The 21,278-nt window shown below is 39.9% G+C and overlaps 1 long non-coding RNA gene across 1 annotated transcript; it reads left to right on the top strand.

Annotated features, from left to right (window-relative positions):
- The first annotated feature begins 1,387 nt into the window (after window positions 1-1,387).
- Window positions 1,388-20,052, top strand: LOC103102649 (uncharacterized). The gene is made up of 3 exons (XR_008913970.1): window positions 1,388-1,496; window positions 19,244-19,370; window positions 19,873-20,052. It is a non-coding gene; the product is annotated as an uncharacterized LOC103102649 (long non-coding RNA).
- Window positions 20,053-21,278: the final 1,226 nt, after the last annotated feature.

Here is a 21,278-nt window from a genome sequence, read left to right on the forward strand (position 1 = left end):
GTTGGGGAAATTATTTTTTTCCTTGATCAGTGAGGATTCTTCTGGGGAGGTTCAGTCCTGCTCATTCTAGCCTGGACACTCTTCCCACATGACTTTTTGCCTCTGGGATGAGAAAGAGAAAGAAATTGCAGCAACCAGATTGTGGTCTGTTGGTTGAGTAGCAGGGGCACTTCCTCACCATCCCCTATCCTTTATGATTTGTTTCTCATCACCTTCTGTTCCATGATGCATCTCCCCCATCTCCTCAGTGTCACCCTGTCCCCCATCCCCATTACCTGGTACTGAGCTATTTCAGAGTTGGTGCCTAGTTTCCTGCCAGTCAGGTGTGTTTTCCTTCTTTCGATCATCTCAGAGTTCTTGCACCAGTTTGCCTTTCAGTTCCTGAAAGCAACAAAAACAAATGGCTTCAGGACCCAGTAATTCTAGAATACCTATAGTCCTAACCTTGAGTCTAGCCTCCATAGCTTTGTGACTTGTCCACTCAGTTCTAGACCTGAATATGAAAAGGAGAGGCTGAAGGTGTAGAATTAGCCACATCAACATCATTCCCTAAAATCTACAAGAAACCACCATTGAGTTCTGTTGTGGAGAGGCAGGAGAGCAGGGTGTCTTCAAATGATCAGTATAACCTTTGTTACAGTTTCTTCTTTGTTTAGAGCAATTAAATTGTAATCTTGATTTTAAAAAAAGGACTAAATGCTTTTCTCTTTCTTAGAAAAAAACAAAACAAAACAAAAACTAAACAAAATAAAAAAAAAAACTCCAAAACAAATCCTTACCCTCTGTCAGAATTGATACTGCATATCAGTTTCAAAGCAGAAAGGCTGGACAATTGGGGTTAAGTGACTTGCCCAGGGTCACACTGCTAGGAAGTGTCTAAGGTCAGATCTTCACTCTGGACCTCCCATCTCCAGGTCTGACTCTATTCCTCTATTCATTGAACCACCTGTACCTGCCCCCAATGTTTCTCTCTCTCTCTCTCTCTCTCTCTCTCTCTCTCTCTCTCTCTCTCTCTCTCTCTCTCTCACTCAATCTCTCTCTCTTTCTGTCTCTCTTTCTTAAATAACTCCAAACTAACAACAACAGAACCCAAAAAACCTATTGCGGTTTGTCCATCACATGCTGAGGGTTTTAAGACTAGAGCCCATTTGTCTTTTGGAGAATGAGAAGGAAAGGAGAAGAGGGGCAACAAAATCAGAAGACAATGCAGTTTACTCCTGGGAACAGAGCTCAGGCTCTTTGGAAATCCGTAGAGACTAACTTGGTACTAACTAGGTTTCAACACTCCAGCCCACAGCAATTTATTGGTGGTGATTTTCTACTTCCAGATGGTGACTGCTTGACCTGAGAGGTTAAAAGAGTTTTTATTCATGCTACTGGACTTGGAATTTCAACTCTCAATTTGTGTAAGTGTTTCCTGTTCTCCCCCATTCCAGCTCATTGTTCCAGTCTTCATTCTGCCTTCCATGTGCTTTTAGATTACTGTTGCAGAGAAGGTAAGGACTCTGGGCTCTCTGTACTCCCTATTCATAGAGTGTCAGATACCTCCAGAGCACAGAAGGGCTACCTGTGGGAAATGAATTGGATTTATTTAGTCCCAGGGGGAAGGAGTAGTGAACCACCTTACTTCATGGTCTCAACTTACCCTTATTTTCTTTGAGCATTGAAGATCATAGGTTTAGCCCTATAAAGAGACTTTTAGTCCTCTTTCTGTTCTGTTTGAGACTATTTCAGCTTCCCTTCTATTCCTCTGCAACCTGCTTATTCTGGAAGAGCCTTAAATCCCTTCTGTCTTTTCTCTTCATTGAGGAGTTCCTGCTGGAACTTCCATTTTCAGGAAGTGCCCAGGCCATTCATGCACCTTCTTTCTCTACTGGCTCTACTCCTGACTCTCTGGACTACCTCACTCCTTCCTCCTTTTCTGTTCCCTTCTATGTTTTACCCGCCTTATCCTATTAGCTCCCTGAAGTCAGGGGCCATCTTTCTTTGTCACTTAAATGTATATTCCTAGTGCTTACCACAGAGCCTGACCCAAAGGAAATCCTTAATTTGTTGATTTGATTTAACTTGACTTATAGATTAGCTAGTCCAAACCTGTCATTTTGTAGATGAGAGAAATTGTGGCCAGTGAAGGGAACTGAGGTCACAAAGGAAGCAAACAGCAGAATGCAGGTCCTTTGATTCCAAATAGGTTGGATACTATATTCACCAATATTCTCTTTTTGAATAGGTCTTTTAAAAACCACAGCATCAGTGCTACTGTGATACCTGCTACCTGTCCTGTTCTGGAGTCTGTAGAAAGGAGAGTAGAAATAGCTTAAAGAGTCTTATTAAAAATAAGCTGGTGATGAAAGATATGAATGCTAGGGGGCAGCTAGGTGGCTCAGTGGGTGGAGTCAGGTCTGCAGACAGGAGGTCCTGGGTTCAAATATGACCTAAGACACTTCCTAGATGTGTAACTTGCACAAGTCACTTAATCTCAATTGCCTAGTCCTAACTGCTCTTCTGCCTCCTCCTTCTTCCTTCCTTCCTTCCTTCCTTCCTTCCTTCCTTCCTTCCTTCCTTCCTTCCTTCCTTCCTTCCTTCCTTCCTTCCTTCCTTCCTTCCTTCCTTCCTTCCTTCCTTCCTTCCTTCCTTCCTTCCTTCCTTCCTTCCTTCCTTCCTTCCTTCCTTCCTTCCTCTTCCTTCTTCCTTCCTTCTTTCTTCTTTCTGTCCTTTCTTTCTTCTTTCTTTCTTTCTTTCTTTCTTTCTTTCTTTCTTTCTTTCTTTCTTTTTCTTTCTTTCTTTCTTCTTTCTTTCTTTCTTTCTTTCTTTCTTTCTTTCTTTCTTTCTTTCTTTCTTTCTTTCTTTCTTTCTTTCTTTCTTTCTTTCTTTCTTTCTTTCTTCTTTCTTTCTTTCTTTCTTTCTTTCTTTCTTATCAACACTGTGTATTGGTTCTAAGGCAGAAGAGTGAGAAGGGCTAGGCAATGGGGTAAGTGACTTGCCCAGGGTCACACTTCTAGGAAGTGTCTGAGGTCAAATTTGAACCCAGGACTTTTCATCTCTAGGCCTGCCTCTTAATTCACTGAGTTACCTAGCAGCTCCCACTTAGTATCATTTCTTTTTTTTTTTTTTAATATATTTTATTTGATCATTTCCAAGCATTATTCGTTAAAGACATAGATCATTTTCTTTTCCTCCCCCGCACCCCCCATAGCCGACGCGTAAGTCCACTGGGCATTAGATGTTTTCTTGATTTGAACCCATTGCTTTGTTGATAGTATTTGCATTAGAGTGTTCATTTAGAGTCTATCCTCTGTCATGTCCCCTCAACCTCTGTATTCAGGCAGTTGCTTTTTCTCGGTGTTTCCACTCCCATAGTTTATCCTTTGCTTATGAATGGTGTTTTTTTTCTCCTGGGTCCCTGCAAGTTGTTCAGGGACATTACACCACCACTAATGGAGAAGTCCATTACGTTCGATGATACCACAGTGTGTTTGTCTCTGTGTACAATGTTCTCCTGGTTCTGCTCCTCTCGCTCTGCATCACTTCCTGGAGGTTGTTCCAGTCTCCATGGAACTTCTCCACTTTATTATTCCTTTTAGCGCAATAGTACTCCATCACCAACATATACCACAGTTTGTTCAGCCATTCCCCAATTGATGGGCATCCCCTCATTTTCCAGTTTTGGGCCACCACAAAGAGCGCAGCTATGAATATTTTTGTACAAGTCTTTGTGTCCATTATCTCTTTGGGGTACAGACCCAGCAGTGCTATGGCTGGGTCAAAGGGTAGATATTCTTTTGTCGCCCTTTGGGCATAGTTCCAAATTGCCCTCCAGAATGGTTGGATCAGTTCACAGCTCCACCAGCAATGAATTAATGTCCCTACTTTGCCACATCCCCTCCAGCATTCATTACTTTCCTTTGCTGTTATGTTAGCCAATCTGCTAGGTGTGAGGTGATACCTCAGAGTTGTTTTGATTTGCATCTCTCTGATTATAAGAGATGTAGAACACTTCTTCATGTGCTTGTTAATAGTTTTGATTTCTTTATCTGAGAACTGCCTATCCATTTCCCTTGCCCATTTATCAATTGGAGAATGGCTTGATTTTGTGTACAATTGATTTAGCTCTTTATAAATATGAGTAATTAAACCTTTGTCAGAGGTTTCTATGAAGATTTTTTCCCAATTTGTTGTTTCCCTTCTGATTTTAGTTATATTGGTTTTGTTTGTACAAAAGCTTTTTAGTTTGATGTAGTCAAAATTATTTATTTTACATTTTGTGATTCTTTCTATATCTTGCTTGGTTTTAAAGCCTTTCCCCTCCCAAAGGTCTGACATGTATACTATTCTGTGTTTACCCAATTTACTTATGGTTTCCTTCTTTATGTTTAAGTCACTCACCCATTTTGAATTTATCTTGGTGTAGGGTGTGAGGTGTTGATCTATTCCTAGTCTCTCCCACACTGTCTTCCAATTTTCCCAGCAGTTTTTATGAAATAGTGGATTTTTGTCCCAAAAGCTGGGATCTTTGGGTTTATCGTATACTGTCTTGCTGAGGTCGCTTTCCCCCAGTCTATTCCACTGATCTTCCTTTCTATTTCTTAGCCAGTACCAAATTGTTTTGATGACTGCTGCTTTGTAATATAGTTTTAGGTCAGGGACTGCAAGGCCCCCATCATATGTGTTTTTTTTCATTATTTCCCTGGATATCCTTGATCTTTTGTTCTTCCAAATGAACTTTGTTATGGTTTTTTCTAAATCAGTGAAGAAGTATTTTGGTAGTTCAATGGGTATGGCACTAAATAGATAAATAAGTTTGGGTAGGATGGTCATTTTTATTATGTTGGCTCGTCCTATCCATGAGCAGTTAATGTTTTTCCATTTGTTCAAGTCTAGTTTTAGTTGTGTGGCGAGTGTTTTGTAGTTGTGTTCATATAGTTCCTGTGTTTGTCTTGGGAGGTAGATTCCTAGGTATTTTATTTTGTCTAAGGTGATTTTGAATGGGATTTCTCTTTCTAGTTCTTGCTGCTGAGCTGTGTTGGAGATATATAGAAAAGCTGATGATTTATGTGGGTTAATTTTGTATCCTGCAACTTTGCTAAAGTTGTTGATTATTTCAATTAGCTTTTTGGTTGAATCTCTAGGATTCTTTAAGTAGACCATCATGTCATCTGCAAAGAGTGATAACTTGGTCTCCTCCTTGCCTATTTTGATGCCTTCAATTCCTTTATCTTCTCTAATTGCTACTGCTAGTGTTTCTAGTACAATGTCAAATAGTAGAGGTGATAATGGGCATCCTTGTTTCACTCCTGATCTTATTGGGAATGCATCTAGTTTATCCCCATTGCAGATGATATTAGCTGTTGGTTTTAGATATATACTGTTTATTATTTTTAGGAATGACCCTTCTATTCCTATGCTTTCTAGTGTTTTTAATAGGAATGGGTGTTGTATTTTATCAAAGGCTTTTTCTGCATCTATTGAAATAATCATGTGATTCTTGCTAGTTTGCTTGTTGATGTGGTCAATTATGTGGATGGTTTTCCTAATGTTGAACCAGCCCTGCATCCCTGGTATGAATCCTACTTGATCATGGTGAATGATCCTTCTGATCACTTGCTGGAGTCTTTTTGCTAGTATCCTATTTAAGATTTTTGCATCTATATTCATTAGGGAGATTGGCCTATAGTTTTCTTTCTCTGTTTTTGACCTGCCTGGTTTTGGAATCAGTACCATGTTTGTGTCGTAAAAGGAGTTTGGTAGAACTCCCTCTTTGCTTATTATGTCAAATAGTTTGTATAGTATTGGGATTAACTGTTCTCTGAATGTTTGATAGAATTCACAGGTGAATCCATCAGGCCCTGGGGACTTTTTCTTTGGAAGTTCTTTGATGGCTTGTTGGATTTCAATTTCTGATATGGGATTATTTAGGAATTCTATTTCCTCTTCTGTTAGTCTAGGCAGTTTGTATTTTTGTATATATTCATCCATTTCTCCTAAATTGGTGTATTTATTGCCATATAATTGGGCAAAGTAATTTCTAATGATTGCCTTAATTTCCTCCTCATTGGAGGTGCTGTCCCCCTTTTCATCTTTAATGCTGTGAATTTGCTTTTCTTCCTTCCTTTTTTTAACTAGATTGACCAGTACCTTGTCTATTTTGTTTGTTTTTTCAAAGTACCAGCTTCTTGTCTCATTTATTAAATCAATAGTTCTATCACTTTCGATTTTATTAATTTCTCCCTTAATTTTTAGGATTTCTAATTTGGTTTTCTGCTGGGGGTTTTTAATTTGATCGCTTTCCAGTTTTTTCATTTGCATTTCCAATTGATTGATCTCTGCTCTCCCTTGTTTGTTAATATAAGCATTCAGGGATATGAATTTACCTCTGATTACCGCTTTGGCTGCATCCCAAAAGGTTTGGAAGGATGTTTCGCCATTGTCATTTTCCTCGATGAAATTATTAATTGTTTCTATGATTTCTTCTTTAACTAAACGGTTTTGGAGTATCATATTGTTTAATTTCCAATTGGTTTTAGATTTGGTTTTCCATGTACCATTACTAATCATTATTTTTATTGCCTTGTGATCTGAGAAGGCTGCATTCATTATTTCTGCTTTTCTGCATTTGTGTGCTATGTTTCTGTGACCTAATGTATGGTCAATTTTTGTGAATGTGCCATGTGGTGCTGAGAAGAAGGTGTATTCCTTTTTATCCCTATTTATTTTTCTCCATATGTCTATTAATTCTAATTTTTCTAAGATTTCATTCACTTCTTTTACCTCTTTCTTATTTATTTTTTGATTTGATTTATCTAAATTTGATAATGGTTGGTTTAAGTCTCCCACTAGTATGGTTTTATTGTCTATTTCTTCCTTCAATTCTCCTAGTTTCTCCATTAGAAATTTGGGTGCTATATTATTTGGTGCATACATATTGATTAATGATATTTCCTCATTGTCTATAGTCCCTTTTAACAAAATATAATTACCTTCCCTATCCCTTTTGATCAGGTCTATTTTTGCATTGGCTTTATCAGATATCATGATTACCACTCCTGCCTTCTTTCTATCAGTTGAAGCCCAGAAGGTCTTACTCCATCCTTTAATTCTGACCTTGTGGGTGTCAACCCGCCTCATGTGTGTTTCTTGAAGACAACATATGGTAGGGTTTTGGATTCTAATCCATTCTGCTATTCGTCTACGTTTTATGGGTGAGTTCATCCCATTCACGTTCAAAGTTATGATTGTCATTTGTGGACTCCCTGGCATTTTGATTGCCTTCCCTAATTCTAACCTTTTCTTCTTCGGCTCTACCTTTTAGTCCAGTGATTTACTTTGAAACAGTCCCCCTTGTCCCCTCCCTTGATGTTTCCCTTTTTAGTCCCTCCCTTTTTGTTCCCTCCCCCTCCCCCCTCTCTTACCCTCCCTTTTTGTTCTCCCTCTCCCCCTCCCCCCCTTGGTTTTCCCTTCTCCTTACCCTTGTTGGGTAAGATAGAATTCAAGATCCCAATGGATCTGGAGGTTTTTCCCTCTCAGAGCTGATTTCCCTGAGATTGAGGTTTAAGTAACCCCCCCCCCCTCTCTTCCTCTCCTTCTTATAGGAGTTTTCTTCCCCTCCCCTTCCCATGTGAATCTTTGTGTGAGAATGATTATTCTATTTGGTCTTTCTTTACCCCCTATTTATACATCCCCACATGTTAGTATACATAGGTTGATATAAATGTAGTCCTTATAGAAGAGAGTTTGAGTAAAAGAAGAAGATAACATTTTCCCCTTTCCTTAATATTTACCTTTTCAGGTATTCCTTGCTCTTTGATTTTCGGTATCAAACTTTCCACAGAGCTCTGGTCTTTTCTTTGCAAAAAGTTGGAAGTCTTCTATTTTGTTGAATGCCCATACTTTCCCTTGGAAGTATATAGTCAGTTTTGCTGGGTAGCTGATTCTTGGTTGGAGACCCAGCTCTCTTGCCTTTCTGAAGATCATGTTCCATGCCTTACGATCATTCAGAGTAGAACTTGCAAGGTCTTGGGTGACCCTGATTGGCATTCCTTTATATCTAAATTGTCTTTTTCTGGCTTCCTGTAGGATTTTTTCTTTTGTTTGATAGCTTTGGAATTTGGCAATTACATTCCTGGGAGTTGTCTTTTGGGGGTTTAGTGTAGAAGGTGTTCTGTGAGCTCTGTCAGTGGCTGTATTGCCCCCTTGTTCTAGAATCTCTGGGCAATTTTCTTTGATTATATCTTGTATCACCATGTCCAGTTTGGTGTTTATTTCTGGCTTATCTGGGAGTCCAATTATTCTTAAATTATCCCTTCTCCCCCTATTTTCCAGATCTATCACCTTGTCGGTGAGATATTTTATGTTCTCTTCTAATTTCTTGGTATTTTGGCTTTGCTTTATTGATTCTTGCTCTTTTACACGATCGTTGTCTTCCAGCTGCCTGATTCTGGCCTTTAAAGCCTGGTTTTCTTTTACAGTTTGGTCAAACTGGTTTTGTAGATGCGTGAATTTCTTTTGCATTATTTCCAACTTTTCCTCCCAGAAGGCTTCCATCTTTTTGGTCATTTCTGATTCAAATTCTTCATAGGTTTGTGGAGAGTTTCCATTTCCTTTGGAAGGTTTTGGAGCATTTTCTTTTATATTATCTTCTGTCTGCTCTGTATTTTGTATTTTGGCTCCATAGAATGTGTCCAAAGTCGCCCCTTTCTTCTTATTTTTCTTGGTATTTTGGGGCTTCTGTGGTTCTGTGGAGTTTGTCATCTCTGAATGTGGAGGATTAGTTTTTCTTGTCTCTTTCTGGTGTTCGGAGGCAGTCCTAGGCAGATAGTTCTATGGGCTTTCCCTGGGTTAAACTGAATATGCCTCACTGGAACTGGAATGGAAGGGTCGGACCACGCGGCCACACTCTCCCCCCGGCTCGCTTTCCGGAAGTTGCCTTCAGAATCCCTGGCCGTGAGGCTGTTTCGTCGGCCTGCGGGGGGATGGGCTGCCGCTTCCCCAAGCTCCGAGAGCACAGACTTTCACTGAGACTTGGATAGCAGGATCCAGCCCGTGAGGCTGTCTTGCCCGCCCTGAGGGTTGCTGTTGTTTTGACCAGCTCTCTGCAGCGGAAGCCCCAGGCAGTAACTTTCACCCGGACTGGGACTTGGGTAGAAGACCCTGAGGGTTGTTGTTCCTCAGACCCTGCTCTCTGAGCCGGCCGGGCTGCGGCTTCCGGGAGCCTTGGACTCTGCGCTCCTACCCCTGAGGTCCGAGGGATCTCGGGTTCTGGCTTTTGAGGGGAGCCGTACCTTTTGATCCGGGTCCAGGTCCAGGAGGAGGGTTCCCAGGGTCTGTGCTGTTGATCGTTTTGAATTTCGGCGCCTTAGGAGCTTATCGTTTGAGATTGGTCGGGAAGGGTTTTCCGGAGATCTGAGCTTTAGCTTTCTCTAAGCCGCCATCTTAACCGGAAGTCAGTATCATTTCTAAAATAGAAGGCAAAAGTTATTTTTTAAAAAGTGAGTGTTAGGATAGGATAGAAAAGGAAGTTTCTTAAAGGGTGTGATTTGAGTGACAATAGGAAAGCTCCTCCTTTAAAAGCAGTTCCCTGATATGCCAATGGGAGACCTACCATTGGAGACTTATTCCCTTGGGTTTAGCTTTAACATCTTTCCTTTTATTGGTATTTAAGAGTAGGTATTGCTTATTATTGCTTTTCCATATCTTATTAGATGTTCCTTACAAATTATTGTGTATTTTGAATACAAAACATTCAGTTTTGGCCACCCAGTGGCCAACTTTCTGGTGTTGAGCCTTTCCAGATTGAGGCAGGGTGCTTCTGGGTAACTGACACACAGTGATGCCATATTAAAAGCCTTTCCAGCTTGGTAGAACGTGACAAAGTCTGGGCTTTGCTCTAATTTGCTTCATTTTCATGCCCTGATGAGTCATGAGAGGACCCTTTATTTCTGTTTTTAGAAAGCAAGTATTCTTGGGATAAATGTCATGAAATCGTCTAAAATTCATTTGAAAATCTTATATTCATATGTTATAGATATATTTAAAAGTCATGTTTTTCTGGGAAAAAAGATGGTTCTCTTAATAAAAAATAGATTACATTTGATAAAAGTTTGTGATTTAGTGCTACTCCCACCAGAACTGGCCCGAGGAATGTTTATCTTTTAAATTTGACTATTCCAAGCAAATTTCAAGCAGTGCTCACAAAGTTACATTATCTGTAGGGATAAGGAAGGGTTAGGGAGGAACTCTTACTCTTTAAAGAGGTGATTAAAAATGATGATCATAGGGGTTCATGCTACAATACAGATATGTACTTACATAATCATAATCCTTGGGCTTTTTCTCCCTTTCCCTTGTTCTGATCCAACTATTCAGGGGTCCCTACTTTCCTAGAAACATGGAGATAAGACCTATCTCCCCAAGTTTCATGCCTGTAGTCTTCGCTCAGAGAAAGTCACACAACACAATGCAGGAGAACCAACAATAGTTCAAAAGTGTATTGGTAAATAAAAATAATAATAACAGGTTTGGGGAGCAGCTATATGGCTCAATGGACAGAGCATCAGATCTAGAGATGAGGGGTCCAGGGTTCAAATGTGGTCTCAGCCACTTTTTGGATATGATACCCTGGCAAGCCATTTAACCCTAATTCCCTAGCCCTATGTTGGAAAACCTATGGCATATGTGCTGGAGCATGCTGGAGGGGACTGTTCCCTTCCCCTTCTCCACGTGTGCCTGAGGACATTTCTCTCATCTCCCACCCATCTGCCCAGAAGCCCAATGGGAGCACTTCCTTCCTCCCCTGTCTGGGGTAAGACAGGGAACTCACATACAGTGTGAGGGTTGCAGTTTGGGCACTTGGCTCTAAGATCTTTAAAAGGTTTGCCATCACTGGTCTAGCCCTTACCGCTCTTCAGTCTGAGAACCAATAGTTAGTAGCATGGTTTAGAAATTGCCAAGAAGTGGAATGGAATCCTCCTTCTGGGAAATAAAAGTCAAAGATGAAATCTCAAAGTCAAGCTTTTACTTAGTATTGATTCTAAGATAAAAGGTAAGAGTTTAAAAAAAAACTAATCGCAGGTGCTGGGGGCAGAGTTAGTCCCACCCACTTTACCACTTTAGATTTAATCTGCATTATTAACATTTTCTCTATCCTTTCTTAAGTCTAGACAATCAACAAAGTAATGAATCTAGCTCCCATTTGGAATGTGCTGATTTCCAAGCTGTAATCTAAAAATTTAACAACTGGTTGACCATTACTGGTGGGAACTATCTGCTGCACAGTCTTGGAGGTGGAATTCCTTGTCTATCCACTTCTAGAAAGGCTTTCCACAGTAGAAATACAAGAATTCTCCAACTATAGCAACTAACCAACTCTTTAAGAGGATGAAAGGAGTTTTGTTGTTTGTTTGTCTAGTCATAGCTGACACTTTCTGACATTATCTTCTAAAATTTTTTTAAATTTATTTTTCATTTTTTCAGACTACATGTTGATATAATTTTTAATAATCATTTTCTAACACTTTAAAATCCATTTCTCCCCTTCTTTCATACTCTTCCCTACTCACTGAGATTTGATATGGTATAGGTTGTACATGTATTATTTTACAATGCATATTTCCATGTTCATCATGTTGTGAAAGAAAATTCATAGAGGAAATAGAGTGAATAATGGCATGGCTCAATCTGCATTCAGACTCCACCAGTTCCTCCTATGGCAATGGGTGGCCTTTTTTCATCAGGATCCCTTGAAGCTGTCCTGGATCCTTGCATTGCTGATAATAGTTAAGCCTTTCATGGTTGATCATCATACGTTGTTGCTGTCCCTATGTACAATGTTCTCCTGGTTTTACTTCATTTTATATCACTTCATATAGAATAAATCTTTCCAGGTTTTATTGTAGTTGTTTTGTTTGTCATTTCTTTAGGCACAATAGTAAATTCCATTGTAATCATATGCCACAACTTGTTCAGCCATTCCCCAACTGATGGACATCCCTTCAATTTCCAATTTCTTACCACAACAAGAAGGACTCCTGTTAATATTTTTGTACAAATAAGTCCTTTTCCCTTATCCTTGATATCTTTGGGATTCTTTTGATTAAAGTATCTGGAAACTGTATCTTGATTTATAATTCTTTATTAAATAATAAAAAGTGGGTCAGAGAGCCATGTAGGACTACTAGCTCTCTTAGTTACTTCTCCCCATGAGCTGATTCCAGTCCTGAGCCTGATAGCATGACTACTGAGCCCTGGATTCCAAAGAAAAAAGGTTCCACTTCTTCCCTCTACTCCAATTTCTCCTCATAATGCCCCTTTCCTAAACCCCTTTAACCTCACTCTATTCAAGAGGTGGATCTTCCAGATGCTGGAGGTCATGGGATGTTTCGAATGACCATAGAGCAAGGCATATGTCTATTTTCTGTCTGTCTTTGCCCAGCTTATTTAGTAGCTTCACTATCCAAGAAGCTTGTGTGCAAATAAACAAAGAACTTGTCTCCACCCTCATTCAGCAAGGGGAGAAGAATCACCTTGTAGCTTCAATCTTATGATTAAACTCATTCCCCTTTAAAATTTAAAGGTTGTCTTGGGGTGCCAAAAACAGGCATAGATTACTATTAAACTTCCATAGATAGAGACTTCATAGTGGTATTGCAGGGTCACAGGGTATACCTTTTATTTTTGGCACTTTGGACATGGTTCCAGATTGCTCTCCAGAATGGTTCACCATATCATCAACCAGTGTAATAGTCTCCAATTTCCCCCCATTCTCTCCAACATTTATCATTTGTTCTTTTTGTCACATTAGCCAGTCTGATAGCTGTGAGGTGGTACCTCAAAGTTGCATTTCTCTAATAAATAGTTATATAGAACATTTTTTCATATGACTAAAGATAGCCTTTATTTCCTCATCTAAGAATTGCTTCTTTATATCCTTTGACCATTTGTCGGTCAGCGAATGCTTTGTATTTTTATAAATTTGATTCTATTCTCTATAGATTTGAGAAATAAGAAATGAGGTCTTTGCATGACACTATCGATCCATCTCCATCTCCGCCACCTCATTTCCCTTTTGTCTTCAATCTTCTCCAGTATGAGGAGGATTCTTTCCAACACATCTTATCTTTTCATTATCTGGTCTAAGTATTTAAGCTTCTAGAGAAAGAGAAGGAATAGTATAAAGCTATGTTGGCGAAGCTGTGACATGGGTGCCAGGGCAGTATGGGGAGGTAGTATGCTCTGTTCCCCCTCTCCACAGTACCCAAGGACATTCTTTGCATGCCATGTCCCTTGGTCCAGCCACCCAATGTGAGCACTTCTTCCCTTCATTATCTGGGGTAATGCTTGCAGGCAGCTTGAAGTTGCACTTTGGGCATGTGATCTTGAAAATGTTCACCAATGCTGGGATAAAATCATAAGTGGATCACCAATATCAAAGATGTCCTTGCTAGTGGCTAATATTGTCCTAGACTAGCTTCTTTTGGAAAAAGGGGCAACTGATGAAAAACATAGTCTGTGAAAGATTATTTTCTGTTCAAAGGAACCATTGCTTGTGATCCCTCCAGCTAAACACTACTAATTGTAGTTGAGTGTGTGTGTGTATATGAAGTGACTGTATTTGAATTTATGCAAGATTTGCCTTCTGATACTGGATTATCTTCTGGAATCTTAGATTGGCTTCCTCTGGTCAATTAAAAAGAATGCTGGCCTCTCACAAATAATACTAAGAGCAGTAACACATCAAGTCCTCACCGTCATAGTGTGTATTAGTTTTATCAGATCTTGTCTTCTGACAGACATGGGACAACAGATGAATAAAAAGGAGAGGAGTCAAAGGTACCAATATGGAAGAAAGTAGGGGAAGACAAAAATGAGACATGGTAGACAAAAATCCCTAAGGTTTCTTTTAGTTCTAGCTCAAGATTCTATATCTCTCTTGCCTCAATCTAGCTTAGTATGTCTGATATCATTTCCATGGAAGAAAAAGAAGGGAAACATGAAAAAGGAGTAAAAATGACAAAACGACATGATTTTCCTTCAGTGAGAATTGTTCCATCTCACCTATCTCCCAGTCAAATAAAAATAAGATAAAATTATTTAATCACTAGATTTATTATCATATAAGGAAGTTATTCCTGCTTTCTTGACACTTGACAGAAAGAACCTCTTGGGCTGTTTTAGAGTCTTGTGTTAGGTTGTTGGGTCTGGATTGTAAAAGATAATTTAATGAACCAACCAGTTTATATTCACTGTTTTGTGCCTCTGTATATTCTCTGCATGGAATCTTATTAGATAATCAGTATTTTAGTGATAAATTATAAGGAATAATTCCAATTATTAATTGTTTGAATAATTGTGCATGAGAATCAGCCATCAATAATCATATTGTGAGTAAAATGACAAAGAAAGCTCCTCTGAAATGCCTTGATAAGATATCTTTGCCAAAGAGTGTTTGTGCATGTGTAAAGCATCCTGGAATGTGTCCTGATTTATGAAGTCTCAGTTGGCTTTGAAGCTACCGAGTGACCTTGGCTGTTACCCTATAAGGAACAGAGATGACTTAATTGGCCACAAGATAAGAAAACTTGACTTTCTTGAAAAAGGATGAAATCTGGTTGCCCCCCACCGCAGCCTCCAGAAGAAATGTCAGCTGACCCCCCCACCCCACCTCTTTCTGTGGGGAGTCTGTGTAATCTGATGCTTGCATAGACTATAAAAGCTTGGGCAGTTCAAATCTCAGTGTCTTCAATGGTATTGGGCATCTCTGCCCATGACATTTGTAATTTACAGCTCTTACAGTAAACCTCGGCTTGAGCTCAGAAACTGCTTCCTAGTGTTTATTTTTCTTTTACAGGGTCAATTAGGCTTTCCCTCTTAGTTTTCACCTTGGATCTTTTCAGAGAGGGCTATTGCCTTGAGTAGTGGCTCCTTCTCATTGGTGTGCTGGTAAATGTTCTCCAGAAAAAAAGAATCACTTTGCAATAGTGACATTTTCTCCATTACTTTCTTAAGTCCAGAAATCAAGAAAACAATAAATCAAGATCTGATTTGTAGCTTTTGCTTTGTAAATGTTCGCACTGAAAATTGAAACATCAGCTCTTCTGAGCCAGTTTGAACTGGTTCACCCCATTCTTGTCCTTGTCCCAAGTGCTCTTAAGTTAGTTGCTTTCTTTTTTTTTTAACCCTTAACTTCCATCCTAGAAAGATTCTAAGGCTGAAGAGTCATAAATGCTAGGCAGTGGGGGTTAAATGACTTGCCCAAGGTCACACAGCCAGGCCACATCTGTGGTCAGATGCGAACCTAGGACCTCCCATCTCTAGGTCTGGATCTCATTTCATTGAGTCACCTAGCTGCCCACCCACCCCAGGGAAGTTTCTAAACCCTTTTTGCCTCAGCTTCCTCATCTATAAAATGAGCTGGAGGACAAAATAGCAAACCACTCCAGTATCTTTGCCAAGAAAATCCCAAATAGGGTCACAAAGAATCATACATGACTGAAAAATTGACTGAATGACAAAAAAAAAAATCTACTAAGTCTTCTTAAAGGGACCAGCTCCCACAGAACTTTGATTTCTCTCTTCATATGAACTCATGGACTGTGGATTTTTCCACTCTCCCTCGGGTTCTTTTATGCCACAAGCTTTGGGTGGTTGGTTCAGTGGATTAGAGCCAGGCACCGCTGCCTTCTGTTGGCCTCAGGGAATCCTGCAGGTGTGCATCCCTTAACCCCATCTGTACTTTGAGTCTTTCAAGCTAGAACCCAGCCCTGGGTGATCAGCAGCTACAATTCTTCAGCTTCTGTGCATCAGCTTCCTCCTTTGTTGATGATTGAGTCCTTCCTTAAATACTCTAAAAGTAGTAAGGGCCACTCTTGAACCTGGGATCCCTGCCCTCGCCAGTTCTCTGATTCCTTCTTGCCTGCCATTATTGTGGTGAAGCACTTTTCTTTCTAAAGGCTACAAGCTCCACACATACACCTGATTTTGGTCCATGGAGGAGGATCTTCCTTAGCTCCTGAATGTGCCTCAGAATAAGAGCGTAGCTGTTTGGAACCACCGCGTTCTCCTTCCAGCCTAGACAGTCCTCTTAGAGGACTTGGTGCCATCCGCTGAATCTCAGAGTTGGAAGAGACCTCAGAAGATATTTAGCCTATCCCAGTCCCAAGCAGGAATCTATATCATACAATATCTGTGACAAGATTGTATGACATTCCTTTCAGTTGAATATTTTCTACATTCCCAAATCATAGAATGATTTAGTGAAATTAGAAGTGTGGACTTAGTGCTGAGTTCAGATCTTCTCTCTGCCATGTTTTGAATGGGTGACCCTGGGCATATCACATATCTCTCAATACTCCAACTCTCTAAGACTATAAATTGCAATGTGGTACTAATCTGCATTGATAGAAGGAATTTATTCTATACAAACAGATTTATAGACCTGGAAAAATATATTAAGTGACAGGCACCATATTGGAGTGTCTTTATCATCTCTGCCTTGGCACTGTATCCTGTGGCCCCTTCCTGGGTCTTTCATCTGCCTTCTGCACCACTGGGTCTGGTCATCCAACTGGCCATTGGACTCTCTTTTTTTGTGTTATCATCCTCCTATAGAATGTGAGTTCCTAGAGAGCAGGGATGGTCCTACTCTTTTATGTATGTCCTCAGGGCTTCTCACAGTATTTGGTAGGTAGCAAGCAATCATGATCATTGATTATTCATTTGTTCATCTGATCACAGTTTAACAAAAGAGCTTGGAATCTGGAGGCTGGAAGGGCTTGGGTTTGAATTTTGTCTCTGACTCTTACTAGCTGTGGGTCCAAGAGCAAATTGTTTCAGTCTCTGTGCTTCAGCTTCTTCGTTTGTAAAATGAGATGAATTAAACTTGCACAGGCATCTAGGTAGTTCAGTGGATAAAGAGCCAGACCTGGAATCTGGGGGAGCTGAATTCCAATCTGACCACAGAAATCTCCTAGTGTGAAAGAGAATTTAAATTCTCTTTGTCTATTTTAAGTGCATCAATCAAGAACCTCGAGTCCCTCACCTTTCACACTTAGTTAGTTATTAATGCTTAGTAAGTAAGAACCTTTTTCTAGAAAAGGAAGTTCATACTCTAAAAGACCAAAAGCAGTGCTAGGCAAATTGGGAGATGGTGATTGATTTCCTGAGATGTGTGGAGGAGAACTGATGGGTGGAGAAAGTTGCATATAAGTAGGAGCCTCTGAGATGCTGGGGCTCTTTTGTGGTCTTTAGCTTAGGGAACATGAGCTCTGGCGGTATTCTTGGCAGTCTTGGCTTCGTGTGCGCTGAAGGTTCTCAGCACTTTTTTTTTTCAGCATCTTTGGCTCTTCAGATTTTGGCTTCCTGATCCAGACATTGGATTCTGGTGAGATTTGAATTCAGATTCACATTTGCGGTCTGGAGGCTTTAGGATTAGACTTAGCATATTTTTAGCTAAGCAATATTTTCTATCTCTTTCCTATTTTTCTTACTTTAATATATCTATCTTGCTTTAAATAAAGTTACTAACAGACTACTGACTCATAGTTTAATTTTTATAAATGGTGACGACAACAATTTTTGTAACCTTTATTTCTTTTTTGTCAAACCAAATTTTTAATGATTACATTTGGCCACTCAATTTTAATTATTACACTAGCTGTTCGACCATGGGCAAGTCACTTAACCACAATTAACCAGTTCTTACCACTCTTCTGTCTTAGAATTGATACTAAGAAGGGCAGCTAGGTGGCACATTGGATAGAGATGAGAGGTCTTGCTTTAGCTACTACCTACCTGTGTGAGCCTGGGCAAGTCACTTAACCTCAATTGCCTAACCTTTACCATTCTTCTGCCTTGTAACTAGTACATATTGATTCTAAGATGCAGAATAAGGAATTAAAAAAAAAAAGAATTGATACAGGGGAAGCTAGGTGGATTGAGAGTCAGGCTCAGAGATGGGAGCTCCTGGGTTCAGATCTGGCCTCAGACACTTTTCTGCTATGTGACCCTGGGCAAGTCACTTAACCCCCATTGCCTAGCCCTTATCACTCTTCTGCCTTGGAACTAATACATAGTATTGGTAAGGGTTTAAAAAAAAAAGCATTGATACTAAGTCAGAAGTAACGATTAAAAAAAAGAGGAATATAATGTATATAGAATGGACAAGGAATTTAGGACTGGAAAAGATTTTTGTGATCACCTGTCCTGACCTCATTTCACAAAAGAGGGAACCATTTTGAATGAGGCCAAGAGAGAAATTCCTGTTAAGGGGAGTACATGCAGAACTGGCATTCATTCAAGCTTGATCATTTTGCACATATTAAAATTTGGTGCCTCTAAAATGAGGTTGGTCTTGAAAATGACACTTTAAACCCTCCCGTGACTGTGCCCTGAACCCCATCTGTGCACACACTACTGGAACTGGCCTGGCCTTGAACAGCCATGTGCTAATACTCCCATGCACATATTTTTCTTTTTCCATGAGGATAAAAGAATGGCATAGGAAGACAACCTGACATGTTTCTCAGTCCTGTAGCCAATCCCTCCCTCCTCCTCTGCGGGTGCATTCCAGTGGGTTAGAAGGGAGAGCAGGAACCCAGTAAAGCTGGCTGCCCATCACTCCCCCACCTCCAAACACCCACAAGCTGCCAGCATGGACCAGCTGGAAACACACATACAGCTCCTGGGGTCTAGAGCAGTGTTGGGACTGGCAGCTGAGTGGGTGATCCCCTGTCTAAATACCAACACAGCTGCTCAACGAAGGCAGGAGAGGCAGAAGAAAAGGAAAACACAAACTGCAAAGCATGGTCCCCAGAGGGGCTAGTGGTGAGGCTACTCTGACACAGACAGGATTAGTTCTGAATGTCCAAGCTGTGCTCACCAGCTGGGAGATCTGGGAAAATGTAGCGCCATGAGCAGAAGGCAGTATGGTGGATATGTGTTGGAATGGCTTTTTTCCCTCTTGGCTCTCTCCTTCCCTCTCTCTCTCTCTCTCTCTCTCTCTCTCTCTCTCTCTCTCTCTCTCTGGAATTCAAACATTCCAATGCTTCATAATTTTGATACTTTTAATTCCATGAGAACATCAAATGTAACTTATTTATTTTTTTCCAGATGACATGCCAATACAACTTTTAATGTAAAATATAATTTTAAATCCTTATGATAATGATGTCATGACATGATATAATTTTATTTAAAAAAATTTTCAATAACAAGAAATTATTTTCTTTCTCTCCCATATCCCCCACTCTAGGAGAAAAGGAAAAACAAAGTCTCTGTAGCAAATACGCCAAGTCAAGCAAAATACATTCCTGCCTTGGCCATTTCTAAAAATGTATATGTCATACTGCACATGGAATCCATCACCTCTCTGTAAGGAGGTAGGTAGCACTCAGTATTGTTGATCTTCTAGAATTGTGACTGGTTATTGCATCGATCAGAGTTCTTGAGACTCAAAGTGAGCTCTAGCTCTGCTCTCATTTGACAGATAAAGCCACAGAAGACTGACTAAGCTAAGTGACTTGCCCAAGCTCTCACAGAAAGTTAGTGGTTGATCTGGGATGAGAACCCAAATTCCCCGATTTTTGGTTCTAGATCACGAAGCCAGTGAATGTTAGAAGAACTCTCATCCCCTTCCCTCCAACTAAATTCATCTTAAAAAATAATTTAATATCAAATTTTATGCTGCTGGTCCAGGTTCAAAAAATGACTACTTATAGCTCTGCCTTTCCATCTCAAGTCAAATGTTGCTCTATTTATGATCTTGTTTCTACCTAAAAGCTGTCCTTGGCATTCATTTTGCCTACAGATCATCTATGTAAATATTTTGGGGGAGGGAAAGGTTCTGTCTTCATCTTCTCTTCTTCCAACCTTAAAACCTAGGGATTTCCTGGCTCCCAGAAGATGGCTTGAGCCTGTCAGTCCCTAAGCACAAGATCTCCAGGCAGCAACAGAAGAAGTGGGCAGCTTTTTGGCAAATTCTGTGACATCTGGAATGGAAGAAGGTAAGATTCAGGGGGCTAAAAGTGTGTGTTTGTTTTTTCTTCTTTAAATAGAATAGCTGGATCTGCAGAATACATAGGCACAAACATACTTAAATGCAAGTAAGCCTTCGATGTGTTCTGAACGTCGATGCCAGTGGATAGACTAGGAGGTCATAGATTTTTCTCCCTGGTAGGAAGATGTTTTCTTCATCCTGAGACCTCAGCTCTGTTTCTGCCACCAGAACTTGCCCATGGGGGTGGGAGAAGACTATGGAATTTTCTCTAGTTCTTTGGATTTAATGACAACTTCTTGGGAGAGTGAAAGGGAGGATGACAGATAGAGGCCAGTGGACTCCTATCATGGACGGTGGAAGTCCCCAAAGTTTTCTGTGGTCTATAAAATACTACAATAGTTGGATAAACAGTGAGAGAAGAAAATCTTTCTCCATTCCAGTAGTGGTTAATTCTCTCTCCTTGAGATTCTCTGTGTGTATCTTGAATCTCTCAAATCAAGAATTACTTCATTTTCATCTTTTCATTCCCAGTGCCTAGAAAAGTAGTCTTTAAATAAGTGTATCTTTAGTTAATGCATTTTGTTTTGACCCTTAATAACTTAGCAATAATCCCCTCCCACTCTTTCCACAAAACCTTTCCATAAATAAATTTAAGCACAAATATTTAAAGATAACGATTTTAACTACTAGGACACAGTCCATTCCATTTTTGTAGTCGAAGTTTCTTTCTTTTTTTTTTCCAGAAATGTGATTTCTTTTTTCCTTCAGCCTTTCAATAAATCCTATCTTCTTTGAGTTTTGTAAACTTTCAAGGGAAGATGAAGTCAACAGTATAAGTGCTGTCATAAAGTAGATTTCCCAGATTTTCTGTTTGTGTGTGTGTTGGGGTGGGGATGGGGGGGTGGGTTCTAAATCAGAGGTTAAAAATAAATTCTCCAAAGAGTATTCAGGTCCTTAATATCATGTGAGAGTCGGTGACACAAACTTTACAAGAAGGATTAAAGAGGGCAGGATGGGGAGATGGCCAAAATATGTGGGAGACAAATTGGGGGAGAGTTGACAGGATATTTTCCCAGTTTTTTTTTTCTTTTCTGTTAAACAAAACACTTCAAACTTGATTTATGTGTCCTCTTTTCATGGCTATTGATAACCTTTTTTCCCTTTCTTTTTTTAGACTCAGGAAGGACTTAAGTGGACTCATAGCTGGGGAAAAAGATGTTTGAATTGGGATTGAGATGGGAGAACAAGAGAGTCTGGTATAGCAAAAAGATGTAGCTATGAGGTCAAAAGA

This window comes from Monodelphis domestica, chromosome 8, assembly GCF_027887165.1.
Source record: "Monodelphis domestica isolate mMonDom1 chromosome 8, mMonDom1.pri, whole genome shotgun sequence".
Taxonomy (NCBI): Eukaryota; Metazoa; Chordata; class Mammalia; order Didelphimorphia; family Didelphidae; genus Monodelphis; species Monodelphis domestica.